Consider the following 22,668-nt stretch of genomic DNA (forward strand, 5'->3'; position numbering starts at 1 on the left):
CCAGTGACAAGTGGAGTACCACAGGGTTCAGTCCTGGGACCTCTCCTGTTTAGTACCTACTTCTCTGAAGTATAGGCTAACACAGAAGGCCTCTGGCTAATGAAGTTCGCAGATGACTGCAAACTAGGAGCCATAGTCAAGTCCCCAAATGATGTGGACATCCTACAGAAGGGCCTCGCTGAGACAGATGTCTGGTGTCAGAGCCATGGCCTCAAGCTCAGTGCCAAAATGTGCAGTGTCATCCCCTTTGGTACCCATGAACTACCATATAGGCAGCAATCTACTTAACACCGAATGTGTGATAAGAGACCTTGGGACCCAGGTGGACAGTAGTCTCTCCTTTGATAGTTACATCACCACAGTAGTCAGGAAGTCCTTCTATGTGGCACACTTCCTCATAAAAGGGTTCTCATCCAGGAAAAAAGAGGTAATTTTTCCCCTCTACTTGACACTCATTAGACCCATTAGAGAGTACAATGCCCCTTTTGGAATGTACCTCACAAGACATCTGCAGCAGCTGGAAAGGCCACAGAAGTACCTCACAAAGAGGATTACTGGCTTCAAACAAATGTCCTACACTGACCGTCTCAAAAAACTTCAGCTTTATTCCATAGCATATCGTCTACTCTGAGGTGATCTCTGCCTAGCATATAAAGATATGTCAAACCCAGAACTGGTGGACATGCTGCACCTAAAGAAATCCCAATCCCTCCGAGCTACATGCTCTAGGGACCTAAACCTTGTCACCACAATAAACAGGACATGCTGGAGGGATAGATTCATGTCCCAGAGGCTTCCCATACTCTGGAACAGGCCACCCATCTATGTCAAGCAAAGTTCTTTATTAGCACTCTTCAAGAAAAACCTTGATGAGTGGGTGGGAAATAGGAAATGCACCCTGGGGATCACTTCTGTGTCTCTGCTCGACAGTGGCACAGGAAAATAACTTTATTGGGTGGCGTAAGCCAGGGAACCTTGTTGGCTAGGCTTACTTAGGCCTTTGGGCTGATAGCCTAGTACTTACCTATGAACCTATGAACCTATGCAGTAGACATCTACAGATTTAATCATTTTCATTGGAAGGCAACTCACTGAAAAATCATTTCTTCAAGTTTGGTCAATATAAATTATTATATGCCCTGGGTTTTGCAGAGAAGGGACTCTGCCCTCTATACCTTTGTTATGGATGCTACAGCAGCCACACTACCAAACCAAACTACACATACTACTATTATACTTAAATATACTAAATTCAGGGTTGCAATGGCTGCTGAACAAACTTGAAGAAATGACTTTTCTCTGAGTTGTCTCTAAATTAGGCAGATAATCTGCATAAATGAGGGCATCAGATATGAAGTCAGAGAGAAGAAAGAATACTAGACCAAGAGTAAGGTGAGGGTAACATGTAAAAAAAAAAACCTTCCTACAACTTTATATTACAGTAGAGCTGCATTTACTTTACAGGTTGAAATGATCATTCAGTGACTACGTTAAATGCATGCCTTTTTAAGATAGGTGTTATATTAAAGGGAAGATTGGACCAAAGATTGACTACATAGTTCAAGTAGTACTCAGCTCCATAACTGCTTATGGATTTGAGGCTATGCATGAAACAACCAGTAGTGGATCAGAGCAGCCAGTGAGGTTTATGCCATTTGTGTGTCATTCAGTGCCAGACACTTGGATGTCTTGATTAGTCTACAATCAAAATGTGTTTATATTGATAACAGCTGATGCTCATATTCAAGTCAGTAGTAGCTCCATACTGAAAGGCAGTGGCCTATTTTGTTTTCTGGGATAACCCACATCAAATCTGTGAATTCATTGTATCTTAATATTGTCTTGTGCATTACTACTGGCTGCAGTTTATTAGGCAGGTATGTTGGGTAAAAAAGTAAGGAGTACATAAATTTAATATTTTGTATTGCAAGTGGGAGAAGGGATGCTTTGACCCTACAGAAATGCCTTAGTTTTTCATTACTTTTTTGTCAAGGTTGAATTTATCTGTAGGTCATATTTGAGATGGTTGTCACTAATAATGCCTAGGAACTCTACTATCTGAATTCCTGAATGACTGAAGGAGGAGCTGTCAATGGTGTCAAATTAAGTGGAATGCCAGTAACTGTGGTGTATATTTTTTTTCAGCACTAAGGATGCAGTCCTAAGGCAAGTAGCCATGACTGAAAATACCTGAAGTTGCATTGTGGCCCAGTATTAACTAGACAAATGGTTACATTATCTGCACTAGGTTGGCAGTGCCACACTGATTTATGTTATTGATAAATACTGTGAATAACACACGGACCTCTTGCATCACCATAGTCTAGTGTAGGATAATATTATTCCACCTTACTGACTGATATACATTTGTATTAATTAACTAACTAACTACCTTGTGACACAGAGTGGCCAGCTGTAGCTAAACAGAATATTTAATTGTGTGTTTTGGTCAACCATATCAAAAAGCCACAAATTGTCAGATAAAATGTTTGTTGTTTAGTTTGGCACTTATGATGTCAATGACATCCATCAAGGCTGGGTCTGCTCCATCTGTTGGTCAGAAGCCATAATGTGTCGCAGAAATAAGTTAACAATTGTTTAGGTGCTGCTAGAGTTGTGAGTGCACACAATTTTCCAATTCTTTCAATGACAGGGACAATAATACAAAAGGTCTGTACCTGTGTAAGTGAGTGATGTACCACCTTAATGCAAGAGTAAAGTACCTTTTTTCAGATATATGTAACAAAATCTTCCTTAATGGAATAATCACCATTGTTACTCAATATAAAATAGCAGATCCTGGGAGAACTTCAGAGGAAGTCTGTCTAGTAATATTGATTTAGGTTTGAGTTTAAGAAGTTTGTGCAAATAACCAGTTGTGAAGGTGTGATGGAGAACACTGGATGTTCTTAGCTGGGTTGAGATATGGTAGGAAGAAAGGTTTATATGTATTGTAATTTGCATAACTGATTCAATAAGTGAGAACCAGAATGACATATGTGTTCATCACTGCTCAGTTCAGAGAAAAGAAAAGGCATGCACTTATCTTCTAGGTAGAGCCACCCACCCTCTTTAGTAATGGGTGCTAACCCTATTGTTGCCCTTTTCTTCAACCCTAACCCTACATCTTACCTTCATAAAAACCTTCCCATAACACTGCCACTCTTTAAATGAATTTGAGGCTAGTGTTATGGGAGCTTAGTGTTAATATTGTGAGAAGAAATTGTATCCTTTTCTCAGTATTATTTCATTTGATATTTTTTGTTTTTTGTATAGTGTATGTTTGAATTTTTTATCTGTGTTTTCAATTTGACATTAAATTAGTTTAATCAAACACAATAAAATTGTATATATATATATATATATATATATATATATATATATATATATATATATATATATATATATATATATATGTTCATAGGTTCATAGGTTGGTACTAGGCTACTAGGCTATCGGTCATAACAATTCCCTGGCTATTTCTTCCCACAGTATTTACTTCCCTGGACCCTTGTCTAGCAGGGTGACTGACATGATCCCCGGGGTGAATTTCCTATCTCCCATCCAATCATCAAGGTTCCTTTTGAAGAGGGCCAAAAAGGTGCTCTGCTTGACATGTATGGGCAGTCTATTCCAAAGTCTGGGGAGTCTCTGGGTCAAGAACTGATCCCTCCAGCATGTTTTGTTCATTGTGATGACAAGGTTTAGATCCCTGGAGCGCATGTCTCTGAGGGATTGAGATTTCTTTAAGTGTAGCATGTCCAACAGCTCTGGGTTTGACATGGCCTTGTATGTCAAGCAGACATCACCTCTGAGTAGACGATATGTGACAGAGTATAGGTGGAGTTTTTTAAGATGGTCAGCATAATTCCCGGGATCCAAGGTGGATCCCCCCTTGTGGAGTGGGATAACTATAGCTGTGTGCCACTCAGTGGGCATGAAGCCTGAGGTGAGGCTATGATTAAACATGACACTTAGGTGAGGTGCCAGTTCATTTTGTAGTTCATGTAGTACACAGCCTGGGATGTCATCTGGTCCCATGGATGCTGTATTCTTAGCTTTGGAGAATGCGCTTTTTACCTGTGTGGCCATTATTACTGGAATTTGGCAATCTTTCGGTATTGAGATGGGCCCTTTAGGGGGTGAGAGGGGGGTTATGTTTGCACTGAATTGATCTGCCAGGATATTGGCAATATCCTTGGGATCAGTATATTTAATGCAATTCTGTTGTAGCTCAGAGCAGATCTGAGCATTGCCATTTAGATTCTTGACATAGCTATAGAATGCCTTGTGGTTGTCTTTGGAATCTTTGGCAATTTTATTTTCGTAACTAGCTTTGGAGATTTTTATGATGGATCTCAGCTTCTTACTGAGGCTGGTAAGGGAGTTTTTTGCATCCTGGGATTTTCCTCTTTTCTGCAACAGTTTCTTCCTTTTGTTGTAAAGTTTGTTTATGGCAAGGGACCATCAGATCGGCTTCCTTTTTTTGGAGGAGAGCGTCTTGGTTCTGTTGGGGATGGCACGATTCATGCATGAGTGGATGTGCTCGTACAGTGCCTTAGTGTAGGACTCAGCACTCAAACTTTCAGTTCCCATCTGCATGGGTGTCATGAAGTTTGTCACTTCTGACTTGAGTAGCATGAAGTTAGCTTTGGAGAATTTTCTTACGGAGGTTTCCTTACAGAAGGGTGGGGGTGGGATGTGGATGTCAAAGGTGATTAGCTTATGGTCAGACCTGATCAACGAGGAGGTGACCATAGGTGTGGAGAATTGATTTCCCATGTTGTTAATGACCAGGTCTAAGATATTGGAGCCCCTGGTGGAACTAAGGATTAGTTGATCCAGGGCATTGGAATTTATGAATTCCAAGAACCGTTGGGCAAAGGTGATGGTACACAAGTAGTTTACCCAGTTTATGGCAGGGTGGTTAAAATCACCCAGTATTAGGGTGTTTGGTTGTATCTTAATATTTTCCTGTATGTTTAGAAAGGTGTAGTGAGAATCTTGGGGCATGGTGGGGGATCTGTAGCAAGCTACAATTTGGATTGCAGTCTTACCTAGTGTTAGTTGCACCTGGAGAATTTCAGATGCATTATGTTGGCCATTAGCCTGGTGTTGTGAATATCCTTGGTGAATATGGACACTCCTCCACCTTTAGTGTTTCGGTCCTGGTTTGGTGGCCGAAAAGTGTGGTAAAAGTTGTAGCCTGGTATTGCAGGGGTGCTCTCTGGAGTCTTGAACCAGGTCTCAGTTACTTCACAGATATCGATGTTCTCCATTTTTAGGAGTGCCTCGAGAGAGTGCATTTTGATGTTTAGACTTCTAGCATTGAATAGAATTACCTTCAGATTTTGCATGCTTGTACCTGTTACGGTGGTGGTTTTGTCCTTTGAACTTTGCCTAAAAAAGGCACTATAGGGGTGGCAAGAGCCTTAGCCAGTAACCTGAATCCCAGGGGTGACAGGTGCAGACCATCTCTGCCAAAGCATCGTGGTCTGTCGATCATGTCATTCCAGGCAGACAGATACTGGATCCCCTTTGAATGACACCAGAAGCTTAATCAATTGTTGAAGTCAATCATTTTTGTCCTTATACTGTGGTATCATTCTGGGCGAACGCAGGATGCTACTCAGGGCTAGGGTCATACCTGCCTGGGCTGCATGATCCAAGAGCTCTTCCATGTCTCTTTTCATGTAGTCCAGGAAGGTATGTCTCAAGTCATTCACTCCAACATGGACAATGACAGAGTCATATTTGTACGTTATGGAGTGACTTGAGTGCATGCGTTATGTGGCGGATCCTGGCACCCGACAGGCAACTGACTGTAATTTTCTCCTTGTTCAGCCTGGTGAGTGGGACATCAGTGTGCCTGACTATAAAGTCACCTATGATTAAAGTGTTGGGTACGTAGTCTTGCATTAGGAGCTGTTGTTGGGTGGCACACTGGTTTTGTGAGCTATGTGACACTTTGGTTGTGATTGGTGTTTGTGTTTCAGCTTCAGAGGTCCTTGTTGCTTGGGCAGGTTACTGTTAAGGGCCTCCACATATGTGGGTTTAGTGTTGCTATGTGTGGGTGTTGGTGGTGTGGGTTTAGAAGGGCTGTGTGTTGCTTGAGGTGTAGTGCGGGTATTAACCTTCTCCTCTTGACTGTCTAGCACAATCTTGGGTGGAGAGAGCTTTGCTTCCAGTTTGGCTATGTAAGTGCATCTCTCACAGGTTGTAGTGTTGGGTAGTAGAATGAGAGGGTTGTCTGTGTACATGAGGCAATTTCTGCATTGCCCCAGTATGCCCAGATTCACCAGGTGGACAGGAGAAATCACCTGAAGCTGACCCTTGGACATGCCTGGTTTGGTGCTTTTTTTTGTAAAGTACAAGAGCTGTTTTCCCTTACCTTAGCAAGGTACTTTGCAATTATAGGCTGTTTAGTGCCTATGATTAATTTCTCCTTATTAACAAGGAGAGTTGAGTGCTTGTATCAGTTTAAGACTTCCTAGTGCTTTCCAGCAGGTTTTAAAGCAAGTGCTAGTCACAGGGATGCTTAAAGGTAAGATTAAAAAAATGGTTTATCCTAAACACTGCAGTGTGTACTAGAGGAGTTAGATGTGAAAGTAGGTAACTTAAATTTTACCTGTCTAAACAGTTAAGTTTTATTGGAGAGTCACTATTTTTAAAACAGCAAGAGATTGAAAGGGGGTGATCACTTTTGTATTCTGGTACTATGGAATACAGTAGGATGGCCAATAAATTTAAATAGTTGAAGGGGAGTGATTTCACAAAATTAGATATATATATATATATATATATATATATATATATATATATATATATATATATATCAGGAAGAAGATATAACTCAAATTATATATGGCTGATTTTTCTATAAGCTTCATCAGTCTCATAGAATATATTATATTTCCTGTAAGACTTGACTGACAGTTCTTTGTCATAACTGTTAGTTTTGGACTGACTGACTGTACAGGCTCTGTTGCTGAATTCACCAAAGTACCTGTATTAAGTATTACTGATGTGCCTGAGGGCAGCACATACAGCTGCAAGCTCAGACTGCAGTTGGTATAACTGTTGGTACAGTAGTTGATGAATGACAGCTCATGATGGATATGCATTTGAAGATGTTAGTAATGTGGTTATCTGTTCTTGTATGAACATGCCCCATTTGTGGTATATCTGTGGTAGTCATGCTACTTTGTACTGGAATGTTTCTGCTTCCTGTGTATTTTCTTATACCCGTATCCATCTTGTTTTCCTTGATATTTCTTTAATGGTTTGCCCTGCACCGTCACTTGCATTAGTTATTGTTCTACATCCTTAAGTTTCCCCAGTCAATCTGCACTATTCATTTAGTTGCAGATTGGATGGTTACCTCCACCTTCCATCTAAATTCTCAAGAATATCTTGACAATCACTCCATATAAATCTTTACCACAGCTGGCTTGTACTGAATAGCAACATTTCTCAGATAAATATTCATTCCTGCCAGTGAAAAACATCACCATTGAAAACATTACCTCCTTGATTCTTCCAAATATAGTGTAATTTATTATCAAAAAATGCAAAATAATAAAGACCTCCTTCAAGTTGACTTACTTTCAAAGTAATTAATTTTAAATGTCACGTCTGTTTATGTTTCTCAACACTATAACAATAATACATCAGATTAACAAAATACAATTAAGCAAATGGAGCAAGATTTAAAAATGAATGGCCTCTATTTTATTTCATGATATGAAAATCTTTAGAACATGTATTGCATTTAAAGGAAATAATTCTCCCTAACTAATTGAAAAAAGCATCAACGACATTTCTTTATAAAAAAAAAAAATCCTAGCTATATTAAAAAAAAGTTATCTAGAAAAAAGGCAGCTTTTCAGAAAAGTTTATGTAATTAGAAATATGGAACGCAACAATACATAAGGAAATAAATTGAAATTTTAATGTTCCATATGACCTCTGTACAGCAGAGGATTTCATTCTTTCTCAGACAGGTTGTTTGAAAATAAAAGAGAATTTAGAATACTAAACTTAATTAAATGTTAAGTTTTGAATTAAGCAGTTAAAGATGTGACTATAGTAGATAAAACAGCTTATGCACTGGTACCTTATAATCTGTAATTCAGATCTCATTCGTTTTGTAATTGGCTCCTGTGTTCAAAGAGATGATGGTAAACTCATAGCAGCCTTTTCTATTTGCACACATGACAACATTTTATCAGCTGGTCAATTAAATGAAAATGTGTCTGCTCAAACAGCTGAGTATGTAGCTATAACTAAAGCTTGAAAATTGGCAAAGATCAGTCAGCAACTATTTTCACAGATTCTCATTATGTCTATGGTGTAGTTCATAGTTTTTGTACACTTTGGGGAAAGAAGGGGTTATTTAACATCAGCAGGGATAGTTATTACAAATGCTGTTTTTGTTAGATGCTTTATTATAAACCAAGGGAGATCTCTGTAATAAAATGTGTCACACATTAGATGGGTGATGCCTTTGTTGCCAAAGGTAACACTTTTGCAGATATGGCGGCAAGACAGGCTACATTGTTTTATCCTGTTTAGGCTATATTTTTGAAGCAATTGAATAAAAATAACTTTTTTTACAGGAGTTATTGTCTTGTCAAAATCAGACAGAGGACTCTGAAAGAAGGAGATGGATAAGTAATGGCTGCGGTCACTCTCTGGACCTTTTGTGATGCTATTTATATGGTCGACTAGTAGCCCTACTAAATTTCCTAAATCAGTTGGTAAAAAATGTATCACCTGCCTTTTTCATTTGGGCAAAAATGTATTACTAAAACAAATTTCCACTGTTTAGAATGCCTCTCATCTCTCAAAAATTACTCAGCACTATAAATACTGTGTAATTTGTTTAAAATATAATGTGCCTTAATCAGTACCTCCACCTGTTCAGTTTTTATGAAAACCTTGGGGACCCTTTTGTTCCCTTCAGTGGGACTTTATTGAGCTTTCTCTAGTGCAGAAATTTCATTATATATTGGTAGTTGCTGACATTTTTTCTGGATGCCTGGAAGCATATTTGTGTGTTAAAAATGATGCGCAAATGGCAGCAAAGAAGTTAGTCAAAAAACTTATTCCTAGATTTAATGCTCCCTGTAACATTCAGTCTGACCAGGGTTCTCATTTTACTAGTCAAGTAATACAGCAGCTTTGTAAAATATTAAATGTTAAGTTTCAGTTCCACTATCCTTAAATCATCGTCATCATCATCAGCCCCCTTTTTCCCATTTTTCTACATGGGGTCAGGGTATCATGTTAACTGTCGCCAACTCTTTCGATTCAGTGCCACACTCCTGCTTTCTTCAACACTCATGCCTGACTGCTGCAGATCTTCTTTCACACAATCCAGCCACCTCTTTGCTGGACCCCCTCGCTTCCTCTTACCTTCTTCCTGTCTTTCCCAAAAAATCCCTCACAAGATTGTCTTCTGCTTTTCTAGACATGTGCCCAAACCACCGTAATCTGTCCTCTTTGATCTTTTCTGCAATTGGAGCTACTTTGGCTTCTGCTCTTATGTTCTCATTTCTTTGTCTGTCCCGCAGTGTGCATCCTATCACCATTCTCAGGCACTTCATTTCTATCACCTCTAGCTTCCTTAACTGTTCTGCCTTTACTGCCCAGGTTTCTGTACCATACAGTAGTACTGGCCACACCACTGTCTTGTACACCTTACTTTTCAGCTTCTTTGGCATTCTTCTGTCATAGACTACACCTGGTAGTCTATGCCAGTTGGCTGCAGCCCCTCTGATTCTAGCATTGACCTCTTCATTCAGACTACCCTTCTCCTCACCTACTCCTCCCAGATACTTGAAGCTGTTTACCTGTTCCACTGTCTTCCCTTCTATCTCTATTTTCAGCTTCTTCTGATTTCCCCAATTTGCTGCCATTACCACAATCTTATCTGTGCTTAGTTTCACCCATGTGCCTTCAGATTTGCATTCCATTCTCCTATCCTTTGCTGAAGTTCTAGCTCAGTCTGCCTGTACTGCCACATCGTCTGCAGACAGCAGCTTTGTTGATCTGTCCCCTCCAACCTATTTGCTAATGTAGTCCATCACCAGTATGAACAGCAGTGGGCTCAGACCTGAACTCTGATGTACACCCACACCCACTGGGAACCCCTCTGTGAGGCCGAACACTGTTCGTACTTGAGTCATTGGGTCCTTGTACATAGCCTGCACTAATTCTACCAATGTTTCTGGGACTTCAAACCACCGCAGTACTGCCCAGATCAGCTTTCCTGGGACCTTGCCATATGCTTTCTCCAAGTCTAGGAATGCCCAGTTGGACTCTCTCCTCATCTCTAGCTTCTTCTCAAGTATCTGTCTCAATACAAACATCGCATCAATTGTGCTGCATTCTGATCTGAATCCAAACTGCTTATCTCCCATCTTATATTCTACTACTCTGCGTATCCATTTATCAATCACCCTCTCCAGAACTTTCATGCAATGTGATAGGAGTTTGATGCCTCTGTACTGTCCACAGTTGTGGATGTCCCCTTTGTTCTTGTAGACTGGGACAAGTATGCTTATTCTCCAGTCATCTGGGATATGCCTTTCTCTCCACAATGCTATTAGTACCCTCAGGAGCCATTTATCCCCTGTCTCACCCAGCATCTTTATCATATCTGCTGTGACCTCATCTGAGCCTGCTGCTTTCCCTGACTTCATCTTCCTTAGTGCCGTTCTTACTTCTCCTAGGGGTGAGCTCCTCTTCTTCTGTCATTGTAGGCTGTTTCTGGGAAAGTATGGCTTCTGTGGAGTTTTCTTAATTTAGAAGCTGTTGGAAATACTCTTTCCATCTGCCTTTAATGTCCTCTGGGCTGGTGAGCAGGTTGTTGCTGGCATCCCTTATGAAGGGTGACTGACTATCTTCTTTATCTTTCTGTCTTTACCTTGCAACCTGATATAGTTTCTTTGTGCCCTTTACTGAGTCACTTTCCAGAAGTTGGTACAGTGCCTCCGAGTGCCTATTCTTTGCTATTGCAACTTTTTTCTTAGCTTCTTTGTTAGCCAACCAGTAGTCCTTTCTAGCCTGGTCTGTCTTTTCTGTCTCCCACTTCTTCCTGCACTCATTTTTTCTTTTGATGACTTCCTGGACTTCTGCATTCCACCACCAGCTTTCCTTACGTACCTTATTTCCATACCTGGCTTGGCCACATATCTTTTCTGTAGTCCTAACACATGCTGTTTTTAGGCGCTGCCATTCTTCTTCAACTCCACCTATTTCCTCCTCTTTTTGGGTTGCTAGAGCCCCGAGTAATTTCTTGAACTGTTGTACTTTCTCTCCAGTCAACTTCCAAGTCTTCAGCCTGGTCTCTGTTGACCTTAGAGCCTTCTTTGACCACTGCTTGGAGCTGATTGTGGCAACTAGTTGTTTATGCTGTGGGCCGACTGTTTCACTGGGGATGACTTTGCAATCATGGATTCTGCCCCAGTGCCTTTTCCTTACTAGGAGGAAGTCTACCTGAGTTGCATGTTGACTACTCTTGTATGTGATCTTGTGACTGTCTCTCTTTCTGAACCATGGGTTGGCTACTATCAAGCCATTTGCCAGGCAGAAGTCTAGAATGGCTTCTCCTTCTTTATTCCTGTTGCCCCACCAATGTGGACCCAGACAGTCCTCATTTCCTGTTCTGTCTGTCCCGATATGTGCATTCAAGTCACCCATTATCAACACCAGTTCATGTTGTCCTGTTTTATCTAGTAAGCCCTGCAACTGCTGTCTGAATGCACTCTTTTCCTCACTATCAAAACCCTGCTGTGTGGAATAGGCTGAGATTATGAATACTGTCCTATCATTACACTGGAGTCTGAGTGCCATGAGTCTGTCATTAATTCTTATGATATCCCTTACTGCCTTCCGAAGCCTCTCTCTCACCACAATTCCTGCACCATTTCTAGCCTGCCCTCCACCTGAGTAGTAGACTCTGGATCCCAAGCCAAGTGGCTTTGCTGTACTGCCCTTCCATCTCATCTCCTGGATACATAGGATGTCCAGCCTCCTCCGTATCATCATGTCATCCACTTCCAAAGCTGCATCCTGTCAGTGAACCTACATTAAGCGTATCAATTCTCAATTAATGTTTGGCAGGTTGGCTGGTTTTACATCCAGCTTTTGCTCAACAAAGCTATCCCAGGTAACCCAGGCTGGGCAACTAGACACCAGCCAACCAGTAGCTTATTGACCCAAGGCTGCTGGGCTTTATGAAGGGCACACACTGGCCAGTAGGGGAACATATACCTCTCCCACCGTTAGGCTGGGTCCTCAACCCACTTATCACTGGTTTGGCGACATTAGTCAAGATGACCGAATCACCTAGAGCCATATTTCACACTGAGTGGCTAGCCCTGCCACAGCACTCAGTCTGTGATCCATGTTCTCCTATCTTGAGGATACTACGCACGACAGTAGATGCCCAAAGCGGTTGGCCTGTACAACTCTTCCCCCTATAGGGCACCATGTAAAGTCTGTGCTGCTGCCCACATCTCCATTCATTAGTGAGTTTGAGATGGAAACACTCAGCATGTTTTTCAGACATGGGAGAAACCCCATGGAGATACAGGGATAACATGCAAACTCCTAACAGGCATTAGTCGGAGAGCAAGATCAAACCTTGTACCTTGTGCATGGGAGGCAAAGACCTTAACCACTAAGCCATCTGATCCTTAAATATTAAATGTTAAGTTACAGTTCCATCATCCCTATAGACCACAGACTTCTGGGTTAGTGGAGAGTGCTAATCAGAAAATTAAGCGTAGACTAGCTAAAGTTTGTAAAAAAAATGGCCTTAAATGGCCAGAAGCTTTGCCTTTAGTTTTATTTAGTATTAGAAGTGCAGTAAGTGACCCTAAAAATTTTCCTTCAAGAAATAGTTATGGGCTGACCCATAAGAATGCTTGCTAGCCCCTCCCTAAGAACTTATAATTACAAGATATTTATGAACGCATACTTTCATACTGGAAATCCTTGTGTCCTCTTTTGCAAAAATACCATAGTGCCATTCTGCGTGCAGCCTAATGCCCCACAGAGCTGGATCACCATGATCTGTGCCCTAGAGAGTTTGTATATATCAAAGTGCATTCCCAAAGAAGCTCACTTAGCTCAAGATGGAAAGGATCATACTTGATTTTGCTCACAACTACAGCTGCCATCCATTGTGTGGGCCTCCCCACCTGGAGCCATGTGTCGCATGTCAAAAAACCCTCTCTTGTGATGAGTACAACTGAGTCACCACTGATGTCAGACATGTGAATCAGCAGATCCTATCACAAGCTAAACCATACAACAAAACAGGAATATCGTTGCATCCAGAAGTGACAGCGTATAATGTTTTGCCATCCAAACCAAATCCAGAACTAACTTGACTCCACATTCACCATCCAGATTGCATCTGGAACTGAATGCAGCTAAGTTACCCTTGCTACCTGGCCAAGAAGTTAAAACATGTGATTGTGCTACCTCGTCCTGTTCTAATTCATCTTCCAGTGGTTCTTCTCCAACCTCAACAACATTTTTCTTGCTTCCATTTCCAACATTACTGATTCATTCCACCTTTTGGACATCGCCTTAGACATTTCCTTATCCAGACAACATTCCTTTTCAAAGGCATGTGTGATTAAGAACTTTGGTCAACAACTTTTTGGTGACTGATTTCATTTGCATAATGAATAGCCCACTCAGTATCCTTGTTTACAGTTCCTTCAAAATTCTCTCCAGCTTGAACATGCTCATTTTTCCTAAGGACTAATCACAACAGTTACTGTGCCTTTTGTCATCATTTTGTTTTCCCTGCTTTTACCATCCAGAACTGTAAATGCATCCTCCTTTGTGATCATTGGAACTATAAGTACTGAATTTTTTCTTAACAGACATATACGCTTTGTTAAAAATAGAGACAGGTATTTGGTTAGAATTGAATCAAGAGCTCCTCAACGGTATCCTAGATTTAATAACGTCTCTGCTTCCTTACATACTTCTGCACAGACCTTGAATGTTCACATTTGCAGGGTTTATGTGCATATTCCTACTGTACATGATGGGAGTATTTCACTGATTCCTCTGCCTGTCACTGATTCATTGCTTCACACTACATTTCACCTTATTTTCCTTGCTAAAATTGGAAGAATAAACATGTTTCTACCCCCTTTACTGTAATGCTGCTTCAACTGTCAGTGACTGTTAAAGACATGTTTGCTATCACAAAAGTGGAACACTTTTTGTTGGAATTAGTGCTTGCAATTTCACCTGGAAAATTTATGATGAGGCTGGATGGCAGGGCATGGCAGTGTAGCATCAATACTGGTACATTTATGGAAATCAAGCTTATCCCTAGCTACTAAAACAGTGATCTGATTGTTGTTCATAGGTTCATAGGTAGGTACTAGGCTATCTGCCCGAAGGCATTTATAAGCCTAGCCAGAATGTGTTGGCTCTCGCCGGCCCCTTAGATTAGTTCCCTGTGCCTCTGTCCATCAGAGCCACTGAAGTGATCCCCGGGGTAAACTTTCTGTTTCCCATCCACTCATCAAGGTTTCTCTTGAAGAGTGTTTGCAAGCAGCTCTGCCTAATGTAGATTGGAATCTTGTTCCAAAGCATGGGACGTCTCTGTGACAGAAATCTATCCCTCCAGCATGTCCTATTTATTGTTGTGGTGAGGTTTAGATCCCTAGAGCGTGTGGCTCGAGGGGATAAGCTTTTCTTTAGGTGGAGCATGTCGATCAGTTCTGGGTTGGACATGGCCTTGTATGTCAGGCAGAGATCACCTCTGAGTAGGTGGTATGCAACTAAGTACAGCTGGAGTTTCTTCAGTCAAGCTGCATAGGGCATCTGTTTGAGGCCAGTGATCCTCTTGGTGAGGTACTTCTGTGGTCTTTCCAGCTGTTGCAGGTGTCTTGTAAGATACATCCCAAATGGGGCGTTGTACAATATGATGGGTCTGATGAGCGATGAGTAGAGGGGCACAATGACCTCTTTTGATCTGGATGCGAACCCTTTTGTGATAAGGTGTGCCACGTAGAAGGATTTTTTAACCACTTTGGCAATGTGATTATCAAAGGAGAATTTACTATCTACTTGGGTCCCCAGATCCCTTATTACGTCTTCCATATTTAGGGGACTACCACCTATGTGGTAGTTTGTGGGTACTTTGTTTTTTTCCAAAGGGGATGACTATGCACTTTTTTGCATTTAGTTTGAGGCCATGATTTTGACACCAGGTGTCCGTCACAGTAAGACCCTTTTAACGGATGTCTGTGTCAGCTAGAGAGTCAATTATAGCCCCTAGTTTGCAGTCGTCTGTGAACTTGGTCAGTCATAGTCCTCCTGTGCTTGCCTGTACCTCGGAGAAGTATATGCCGAACAGGAGGGGTCCTAGGACTGAGCCCTGGGGAATGCCACTTGTAACCAGTTTAGAGTCAGACCTAGCTCTTGCAACTCTTACCATGTGGGTTCTGTCCGTGAGCCAGTTGGCAACCCATCTTGTGATGTAGGGGTTTATGTTCAGGTTGGTGAGCTTGTCTATAATACCAGAATGGGGAATGGTGTCAAAGGCCTTTGCGAGGTCTAGGTAGGCTGTGTGTACCACCTTTCCCTCATCTATAGCCTTGGTAACTGTCTCAAAGAAGTCCATCAGGTTTAGGAGGTATGATCTGCCCTTAACAAAGCCAAACTGGGTAAGGTCCAGTGTTTGGAGGTTCTCGATGTCTCTGTTAATGTGTTCCATGATGATGCCCTCCATAGCCTTGCAGACCAAGCTAGTCAGGCTTATAGGGTGATATGGGGTCTGTTGTGGCTCCACCTTTGTGGAGCAGAATAACCATTACTGTGCACCACTCTATGGGTACGTAACCTGTGGAGTGGCTGATTTTGGACAGTGTGTTTAGGTGAGGGGTTAGTTCGTCTTTGAGCTCATGTAGGACGTAGCCTGGGACTCTGTCCAGTCTCATTGATGCTGTGTTTTTGGCTTTGGAGAGGGCTGTTTTTACCCGAGTGTCTGTGATTTCAGGAGCTCTACATTCTTCTGGTATGGTTATGGGCCCTTTTGGGGGTGAGAGGGGGGTGACATTTGCACTGAACCTGTCTACCAGGATGTTGGCAATATCGGTCGGTTCAGTGTATTTTGTACCATTCTGCACTAACTCTGAGCAGATCTGAGCATTGCCACTTAAATTCTTGACATAGCTAAAGAATGCCTTGTGGTTATCTTTGGAGTCCTTGGCAATTTTTCTTTCGAAACTCGCCTTGGATGATTTTATGAGGGATCGTAGTTTCTTGCTGATACTGATCAGGGATGTTTTCCCTTATTTGGATTTTACTCTTTTCTGTATTATTATACTGTTATATATGTTGTGTTATTCCAGCTATTTGACATACAGCTACTTTACTGGAAGGAATGATTCATAATGCTCATTGTAAGAGAGACATTAAAGTCATACCTAACCCAGATGGTAAAATAGATGCTTCCTTGGTATAACATAATGCTGTACAAAACCCTCTTTGAAAGGGCTTGCTCACATGAATCTTGGTGATGGGGTCATTTCTGGAACAGGAACTGTACCTGTTTTTGTGGTGGTGAAGTCCATTTGGGAGCTTAAGAAGCTGTCTAAGCTCTTAGAAATATTAAGTAATTCCACTTTTGAGTCTATTAATTTGATAACTCAAAAAGTGACTGCAATACACATTGTGCTGTGACAAAACCTCATAGAACTTGACTTTACACTCACATTTAAAGGGATACATGCACACTCATCCAAACAGAGTGTTGTTTCATTCCTGATAATACTGATGCCATCCATAATCACCTAAAAATAATTCAGAAAGTCAGTAAATATTCACATGCCAAAGAAACCGATATTTCCCAATGGACATGGTTAGCCAACCTTTTCTCTGGATGAGGAGGAGGTATTTTTAAGTTTTTCATGTTTATAGCTATTATAATTATTATAGATTCATAGGAGGTTACTAAGCTAATGGCCCTAGGGCCTTTACAAACCTAGCTGTGTAATAACCTGAGTACTCTTACTGACCATTGTTAGATGGTCGTTGTTAGCAGAATGATTCTGTGATAAGCACTGATTGCCCCTGTTCATGAGGGACATAGACGCCACCCCTGGGGTGAATTTGCTGTCACCCATCCAGTTGTCAAGGTTGTGCTTGAATAAGGTCATTGAGGAGATCTGCTTCATATGGAGTGGGAGCTCATTCCAGAGGAGCAGCAATTGCTGGAAGATATATCTGTCTGTCCAGCATGTCCTGTAAATGTCACAGGCTAGGTTGAGATCCCTGGAGCAAGTTATTCATGTCCCATTTGATTTTCAGATGTTCATAGGTTCATAGGTTCATAGGTAGGTACTAGGCTATCTGCTCAAGGGCATTTATAAGCCTAGCCAGAATGTGTTGGCTTTCGCCTCCCTTTTAGATTAGTTTCTTGAGCCTCTGTCCAGCAGGGCCATTGAAGTGATCCCAGGGGTAAATTTATGATTTCCCATCCACTTGTCAAGATTCCTCTTGAAGAGAGTCAGTGAGGGGCTTTGCCTAACATAAATTGGGATTCTATTCCAGAACGAGGGAAATCTATGGGACAGGAATCTATCCCTCCAGCATGTCCTATTTATTGTTGTGCTGAGGTTTAAATCCCTGGAGCGTGTGGCTCTAAGAGATTTGTTTTTTTTGAGGTGGAGCATGTACATTAATTCTGGGTTAGACATGGCCTTGTACGTCAGGCAGAGATCACCTCTGAGTAGTTGGTAAGCAACTGAGTAGAGCTGGAGTTTCTTTAGTCAAGCTGCATAGGGCATCTGTTTGAGGCCCACAATCCTCTTAGTGAGGTACTTCTGTGGTCTTTCCAGCTGTTGCAGGTGTCGAGTAAGGTACATCCCAAATGGGGCATTGTACTCTATTATGGGCCTGATGAGCGATGAGTAGAGGGGCACAATGACCTCTCATGATATAGATGTGAACCCTTTCATGATTAGGTGGGCTACATAGAAGGAATTTCTAACCACTTTGGCAATGTGATTATCAAAGGAGAGGTTGCTATCTACTTGGGTCCCCAGATCCCTAATTACATCTTCCATACTTAGAGGATTACCATCTATGTGGTAGTTCGTGGGCACTTTGTTTTTCCCAAAGGGGATGACTATGCACTTTTTGGCATTTAGCTTGAGGCCATGGTTCTGACACCAGGTGTTCGTCTCCGTGACACCTTTCTGGAGGATGTCTGTGTCAGCCGGAGAGTTGATTATTGCCCCCAGTTTGCAATCATCTGCGAACTTGGTCAGCCATAGTCCTCCCATGCTTACCTGTACCTCAGGGAAGTATATACTGAACAGGAGAGGTCCCAGGACTGAGCCCTGTGGGATGCCGCTTGTAACCGGTTTAGAGTCGGACATGGCAACCGCAACTCTGACCATGTGAGTTCTATCCATGAGCCAGTTGACAACCCATCTCATGACAAAAGGGTTAATGTTCAAGCTGGTAAGCTTATCTATAATGCCAGAGTGGGGGATGGTGTTGAAGGCCTTTGCGAGGTCCAGGTAGGCTGTGTGGACTACCTTTCCCGCATCTATGGCCTTGGTAACTGTTTCAAAGAAGTCAACTAGGTTTAGGAGGCAAGATCTGCCTTTAACAAAGCCGAATTGCATAGGATCCAGTGTCTGGAGGTTCCCAATGTCTTTGTTAATCATTTCCATGATGATGCGCTCCATAGCTTTGCAGACCAGGCTAGTCAGGCTTTTAGGGCGATAGTTCCCAGGATCCATTGTGGCACCACCTTTGTGGAGTGGGATAATTGTTGCTGTTCAACATTTTTTGGGAACATAGCCTGTGGTAAGGCTGAGTTTGAACAGTGAATTTAGGTGAGGGTTTAGTTAATTTTGGAGCTCATGTAAGATGCAGCCTGGGATACCATCCGGTCCCATTGATGTTGTGTTGTTGGCTTTGGAGAGGGCTGTTTTCACCTGTGTGTCTGTGATATCTGGGGCTCTATATTCTTCTGGGATGGACACAGGCCCTTTTGGGGGTGGGGGGTAAAGTTTGCACTGAACCTGTCAGCCAGGATGTTGGCAATGTCAGTTGGTTCAGTATATTTTTTGCCATTTTGCACTAGCTCAGAGCAGATCTGAGAGTTGCCACCTAGATTCTTGAAATAACTAAAGAAGGCTTTGTGATTATCTTTAGAGTCTTTGGCAATTTTTCTTTCGATGCTGACCTTGGATGATTTTATGAGGGTTTGTAGTTTCTTGCTAATACTGATCAGGGATGCCTTCCCTTTTTGGGATTTTGCTCTATCATGTAATAGTTTCTTCCTTCTGTTGTATAGCGTATTTATGGCCGGGGACCACCAGACTTTTTTTTCTCTTTCTGGAGGAGTGAGTCTTGGTTTTACTTGGGATGGCTCGATCCATGCATTCCTGTAGGTGCTCATAGAATGCATTTGCAAAGGATTCTGCGGTTTGGGCAGCATTATCCTTTAGCAAGGGGGCTTTGAAACTTTCCACCTCAGTCTTGAGAAGTGTGTAGTTTGCTTTTGAAAAGTTTTTCACAGTGGTTTCCTTGACTGGGGGTGGGGTCGGGATGTGGATGTCCAGTGTGATTAGTTTATGGTCTGATTTACCAGTGAGGGGTTTACGTCTGGTGTGGAACATTGATCCCCCATGTTGGTGATGATCAGGTCCAATATGTTGTCACCTCTTTTGGGAGTGGTGACCAGTTGTTCCAGGGTGTTTGAGTTTATAAACTCAAGAAAGCGTTGAGCAAAGGAGTTTATACTTGAGTAGTTTTCCCAGTCAATGTTTGGGTAGTTGAAATCACCCAATGTCATGGTGTTTGGTAGGACCTTCATATTTTCCAATGTTCTCAGGAATGCTGAGTGGGGGTCCTGAGACAAGGTGGGTGATCTGTAGAAAGCTACAATCTGAAAAGCAGCTTTGCCCACTGTTAGTTGCACATGGATGGTCTCCAAAGCCTCGTGCTGTGCCACTAACCTGGAGGTGTGGGTATCCTTGATGAAAATGGATACACCCCCTCCTTGTGTATTTCTGTCCAGGTTCTGGGGCTGAAAGGTGTGGTAAGAGTTATAGCCTGGTAGTGCTGGGGTGCTCTCTGGAGCCTTGAACCAGGTTTCTGTTACTGCACAGATATCGATTTATTCCATGCTGAGGAGTGCCTCGAGTGCATGCATTTTGAGGTTTAGATTTCTGGCATTGAGTAGCATTTCCATTAGGGCAGGGTCCAAGACTGCTCTGTAAGCCAGGCACAGGTTGCCTGTCAGCAGTCTGTATGATACAGAGTACAGTGACCAAGCTTTTAGTCTTTCCATGTATGTTATCTTTTGAAGTCCCTGGATTGTCTTTGTTAGAAATATCTGTGGTCTCTGCAGTTGCGACAGGTGTCTGGTGAGGTACATACAGAAGGGAGCATTGTACTCAGTGGTCTGATAAGAGTCGAGTATAGCAGAGCTATAACCTCCCTGGTCTTGGATGGGATTTATGAGATGTGCAATGTAGAATACTTTTTTACTCTTATGGATACATGGTTATTGAAGTTTAGATGCCCTGCCCTCCTATATCTCTCACCACTGAGTTTGCACTTAAAGGGGTGCTATCTAGATCATAATTAACAGAGGCTACTTCTTTGCCAAAGTAGATAATGAGGCATCATTTGTGTTAAGTTTTAGTCCATAAGTTCGGCACCAATCATTTGTCTGTGTCAGCCCTTTATGTAATATGTTAACATCATTGGGAGGACTCTATGACTGCACCCAGTTTACAGTCATCTGCAAACTTGGTAAGCCACAGGCCATGTACCTTTGCCTGGACTCCAGAGAAATAGATTCCAAACAGTAGAGGGCCAACTACAGATCCTTTTGGTACCCCACTGGTAACTGGTCTACTAGTGAAGGTAGACTCCCCAACATTGACAGCGTGTATTCTGTGAGTGAGCCAGTTTGCTACCCATCTAGTAATGTATGGGTTAATCTCCAGCTGGGAGTGTTTCTCTATGATACCTGATGGGGGATTGTGTCATAGGCCTTGGCTAAATCAAGTTAGGTAGTATGTACTTTTTTACCCTCATCCAGGGCTTTGGTGACATTCTCAAAGAAGTCCACTAGGTTTAATAAGCAAGATTTATTCTTTATGAAACCCAATTGTGTTGGGTCAAGGGTTTGAAGATCACCTATGTCCTTGTGCATAAAGTCCATGATGATTCTTTCCATGGTCTTGCAGATAAGGCTGGTTAGGCTTATGGGTTGATAGTTCCCAGGGTCAGTTGTGCAAAGGGATTACTGTTGCTGTTCTCCACTCTGCTGAGACAAAGCCAGTTCTCAGACTATGGTTAAAGAGATTGCTGAGTGGTTCTGCTAGGTCTTGCTTTAATTTGTTTAGTAAGTAGCCTGTTATATGGTCCCATAGAGACCATGTTTTTGGCCTTGGAGAGTGCTTGAATGACATGTTCCTTGGAGATACTCAGTAGAGGACTGGTGTCAGGAATGCTTTGTGATATGTCTGGTGAAGACAGGGGGTTGAAGTTATTGCCAAATCTGTCAGCTTGCAGGTTGGCACTTTCCTCAGGTTCAGTGTGAGTGGAACCGTCTACAATAAATTCAGCGCATAGCTGGGCATTCCCTTTTAGGTTTTGGACATAGCTAAAGAATGTGTTATGATTATCTTTAGCTAGGAATGCTAATTTAGACTTGTAGTTAGCCTTAGAAGACTTAACAAGATATCTGATTTTCTTGTTAAAGTTGTGGAGGGTATTCTTCGTCTGTTGAGCAAGTTCCCTCCTGTTCTTAGATATCAGTTTCTTTATTTTGTTGTATAGCTTATTTATACTACAGTCCACTATGGTGGCTTGTTTTTTTGAGAAGACATGGTCTTGCTCCTGTTGGGTACAGCCAAGTCAGTGCATTTGTTTAATTGGCTGTATAGGTCATTTTTGTATTCCTCTGCATAGGAGTCATTGTTGGCTATGTTGGTAGTGGCTTTGAAACTTTTTATACCATCACATAGTAGGCAATAGTTTGCTTTGGGGAAATGTTTCAGTTTATTTTTACTCCTGTGGGGGTGAAATGTTTGATTTTTACTTTAAACAAGACAGATTTATGGTCTGACCTTCTTAGGGAGGGCAACACACAGGGGGTAGTGCAGTGATCACCCCATGGTAGTGAGCACTAGGTCCAGGACATTTGAGCCTCTTGTAGGGGTGTGGACATTTGAATTAACAAAGTCCAGGAACCTCATAGCACTCATGTTTGTGCTCATGTAAGTCACCCAATCGATGGAAGGATAGCTGAAATTTCCCATGACCAAGGTGTTTGGCTTTATACTGAGTGACTCTAGCAAGTCCAGGTAGGCAGTGCACTTCTCCTGGTTCATGGTGAGGGACCTGTAGCTAGCAATGATGTGGTAGGGTACTTTACCTATAGTTAATTGGACCTGGAGTAGCTCAAGAGATTTGTACTATTTCACCAGTCTCAGGGTGTATTTGGATTTAATGAAGATGGATACACCTCCACCTCTGGTTCTTTTATGCTCATTTTGGGGTCTGAACGTGTAAAAGGCATTATAACCTTATACGGCTGGGGTGTTGTCAGCAGCCTTGAACCAAGTCTCAGTGACTGGACAGACATCA

The sequence above is a fragment of the Protopterus annectens genome, chromosome 8.part0, assembly GCF_019279795.1.
Source record: "Protopterus annectens isolate FY-2018-M chromosome 8.part0, PAN1.0, whole genome shotgun sequence".
NCBI lineage: Eukaryota > Metazoa > Chordata > Ceratodontiformes > Protopteridae > Protopterus > Protopterus annectens.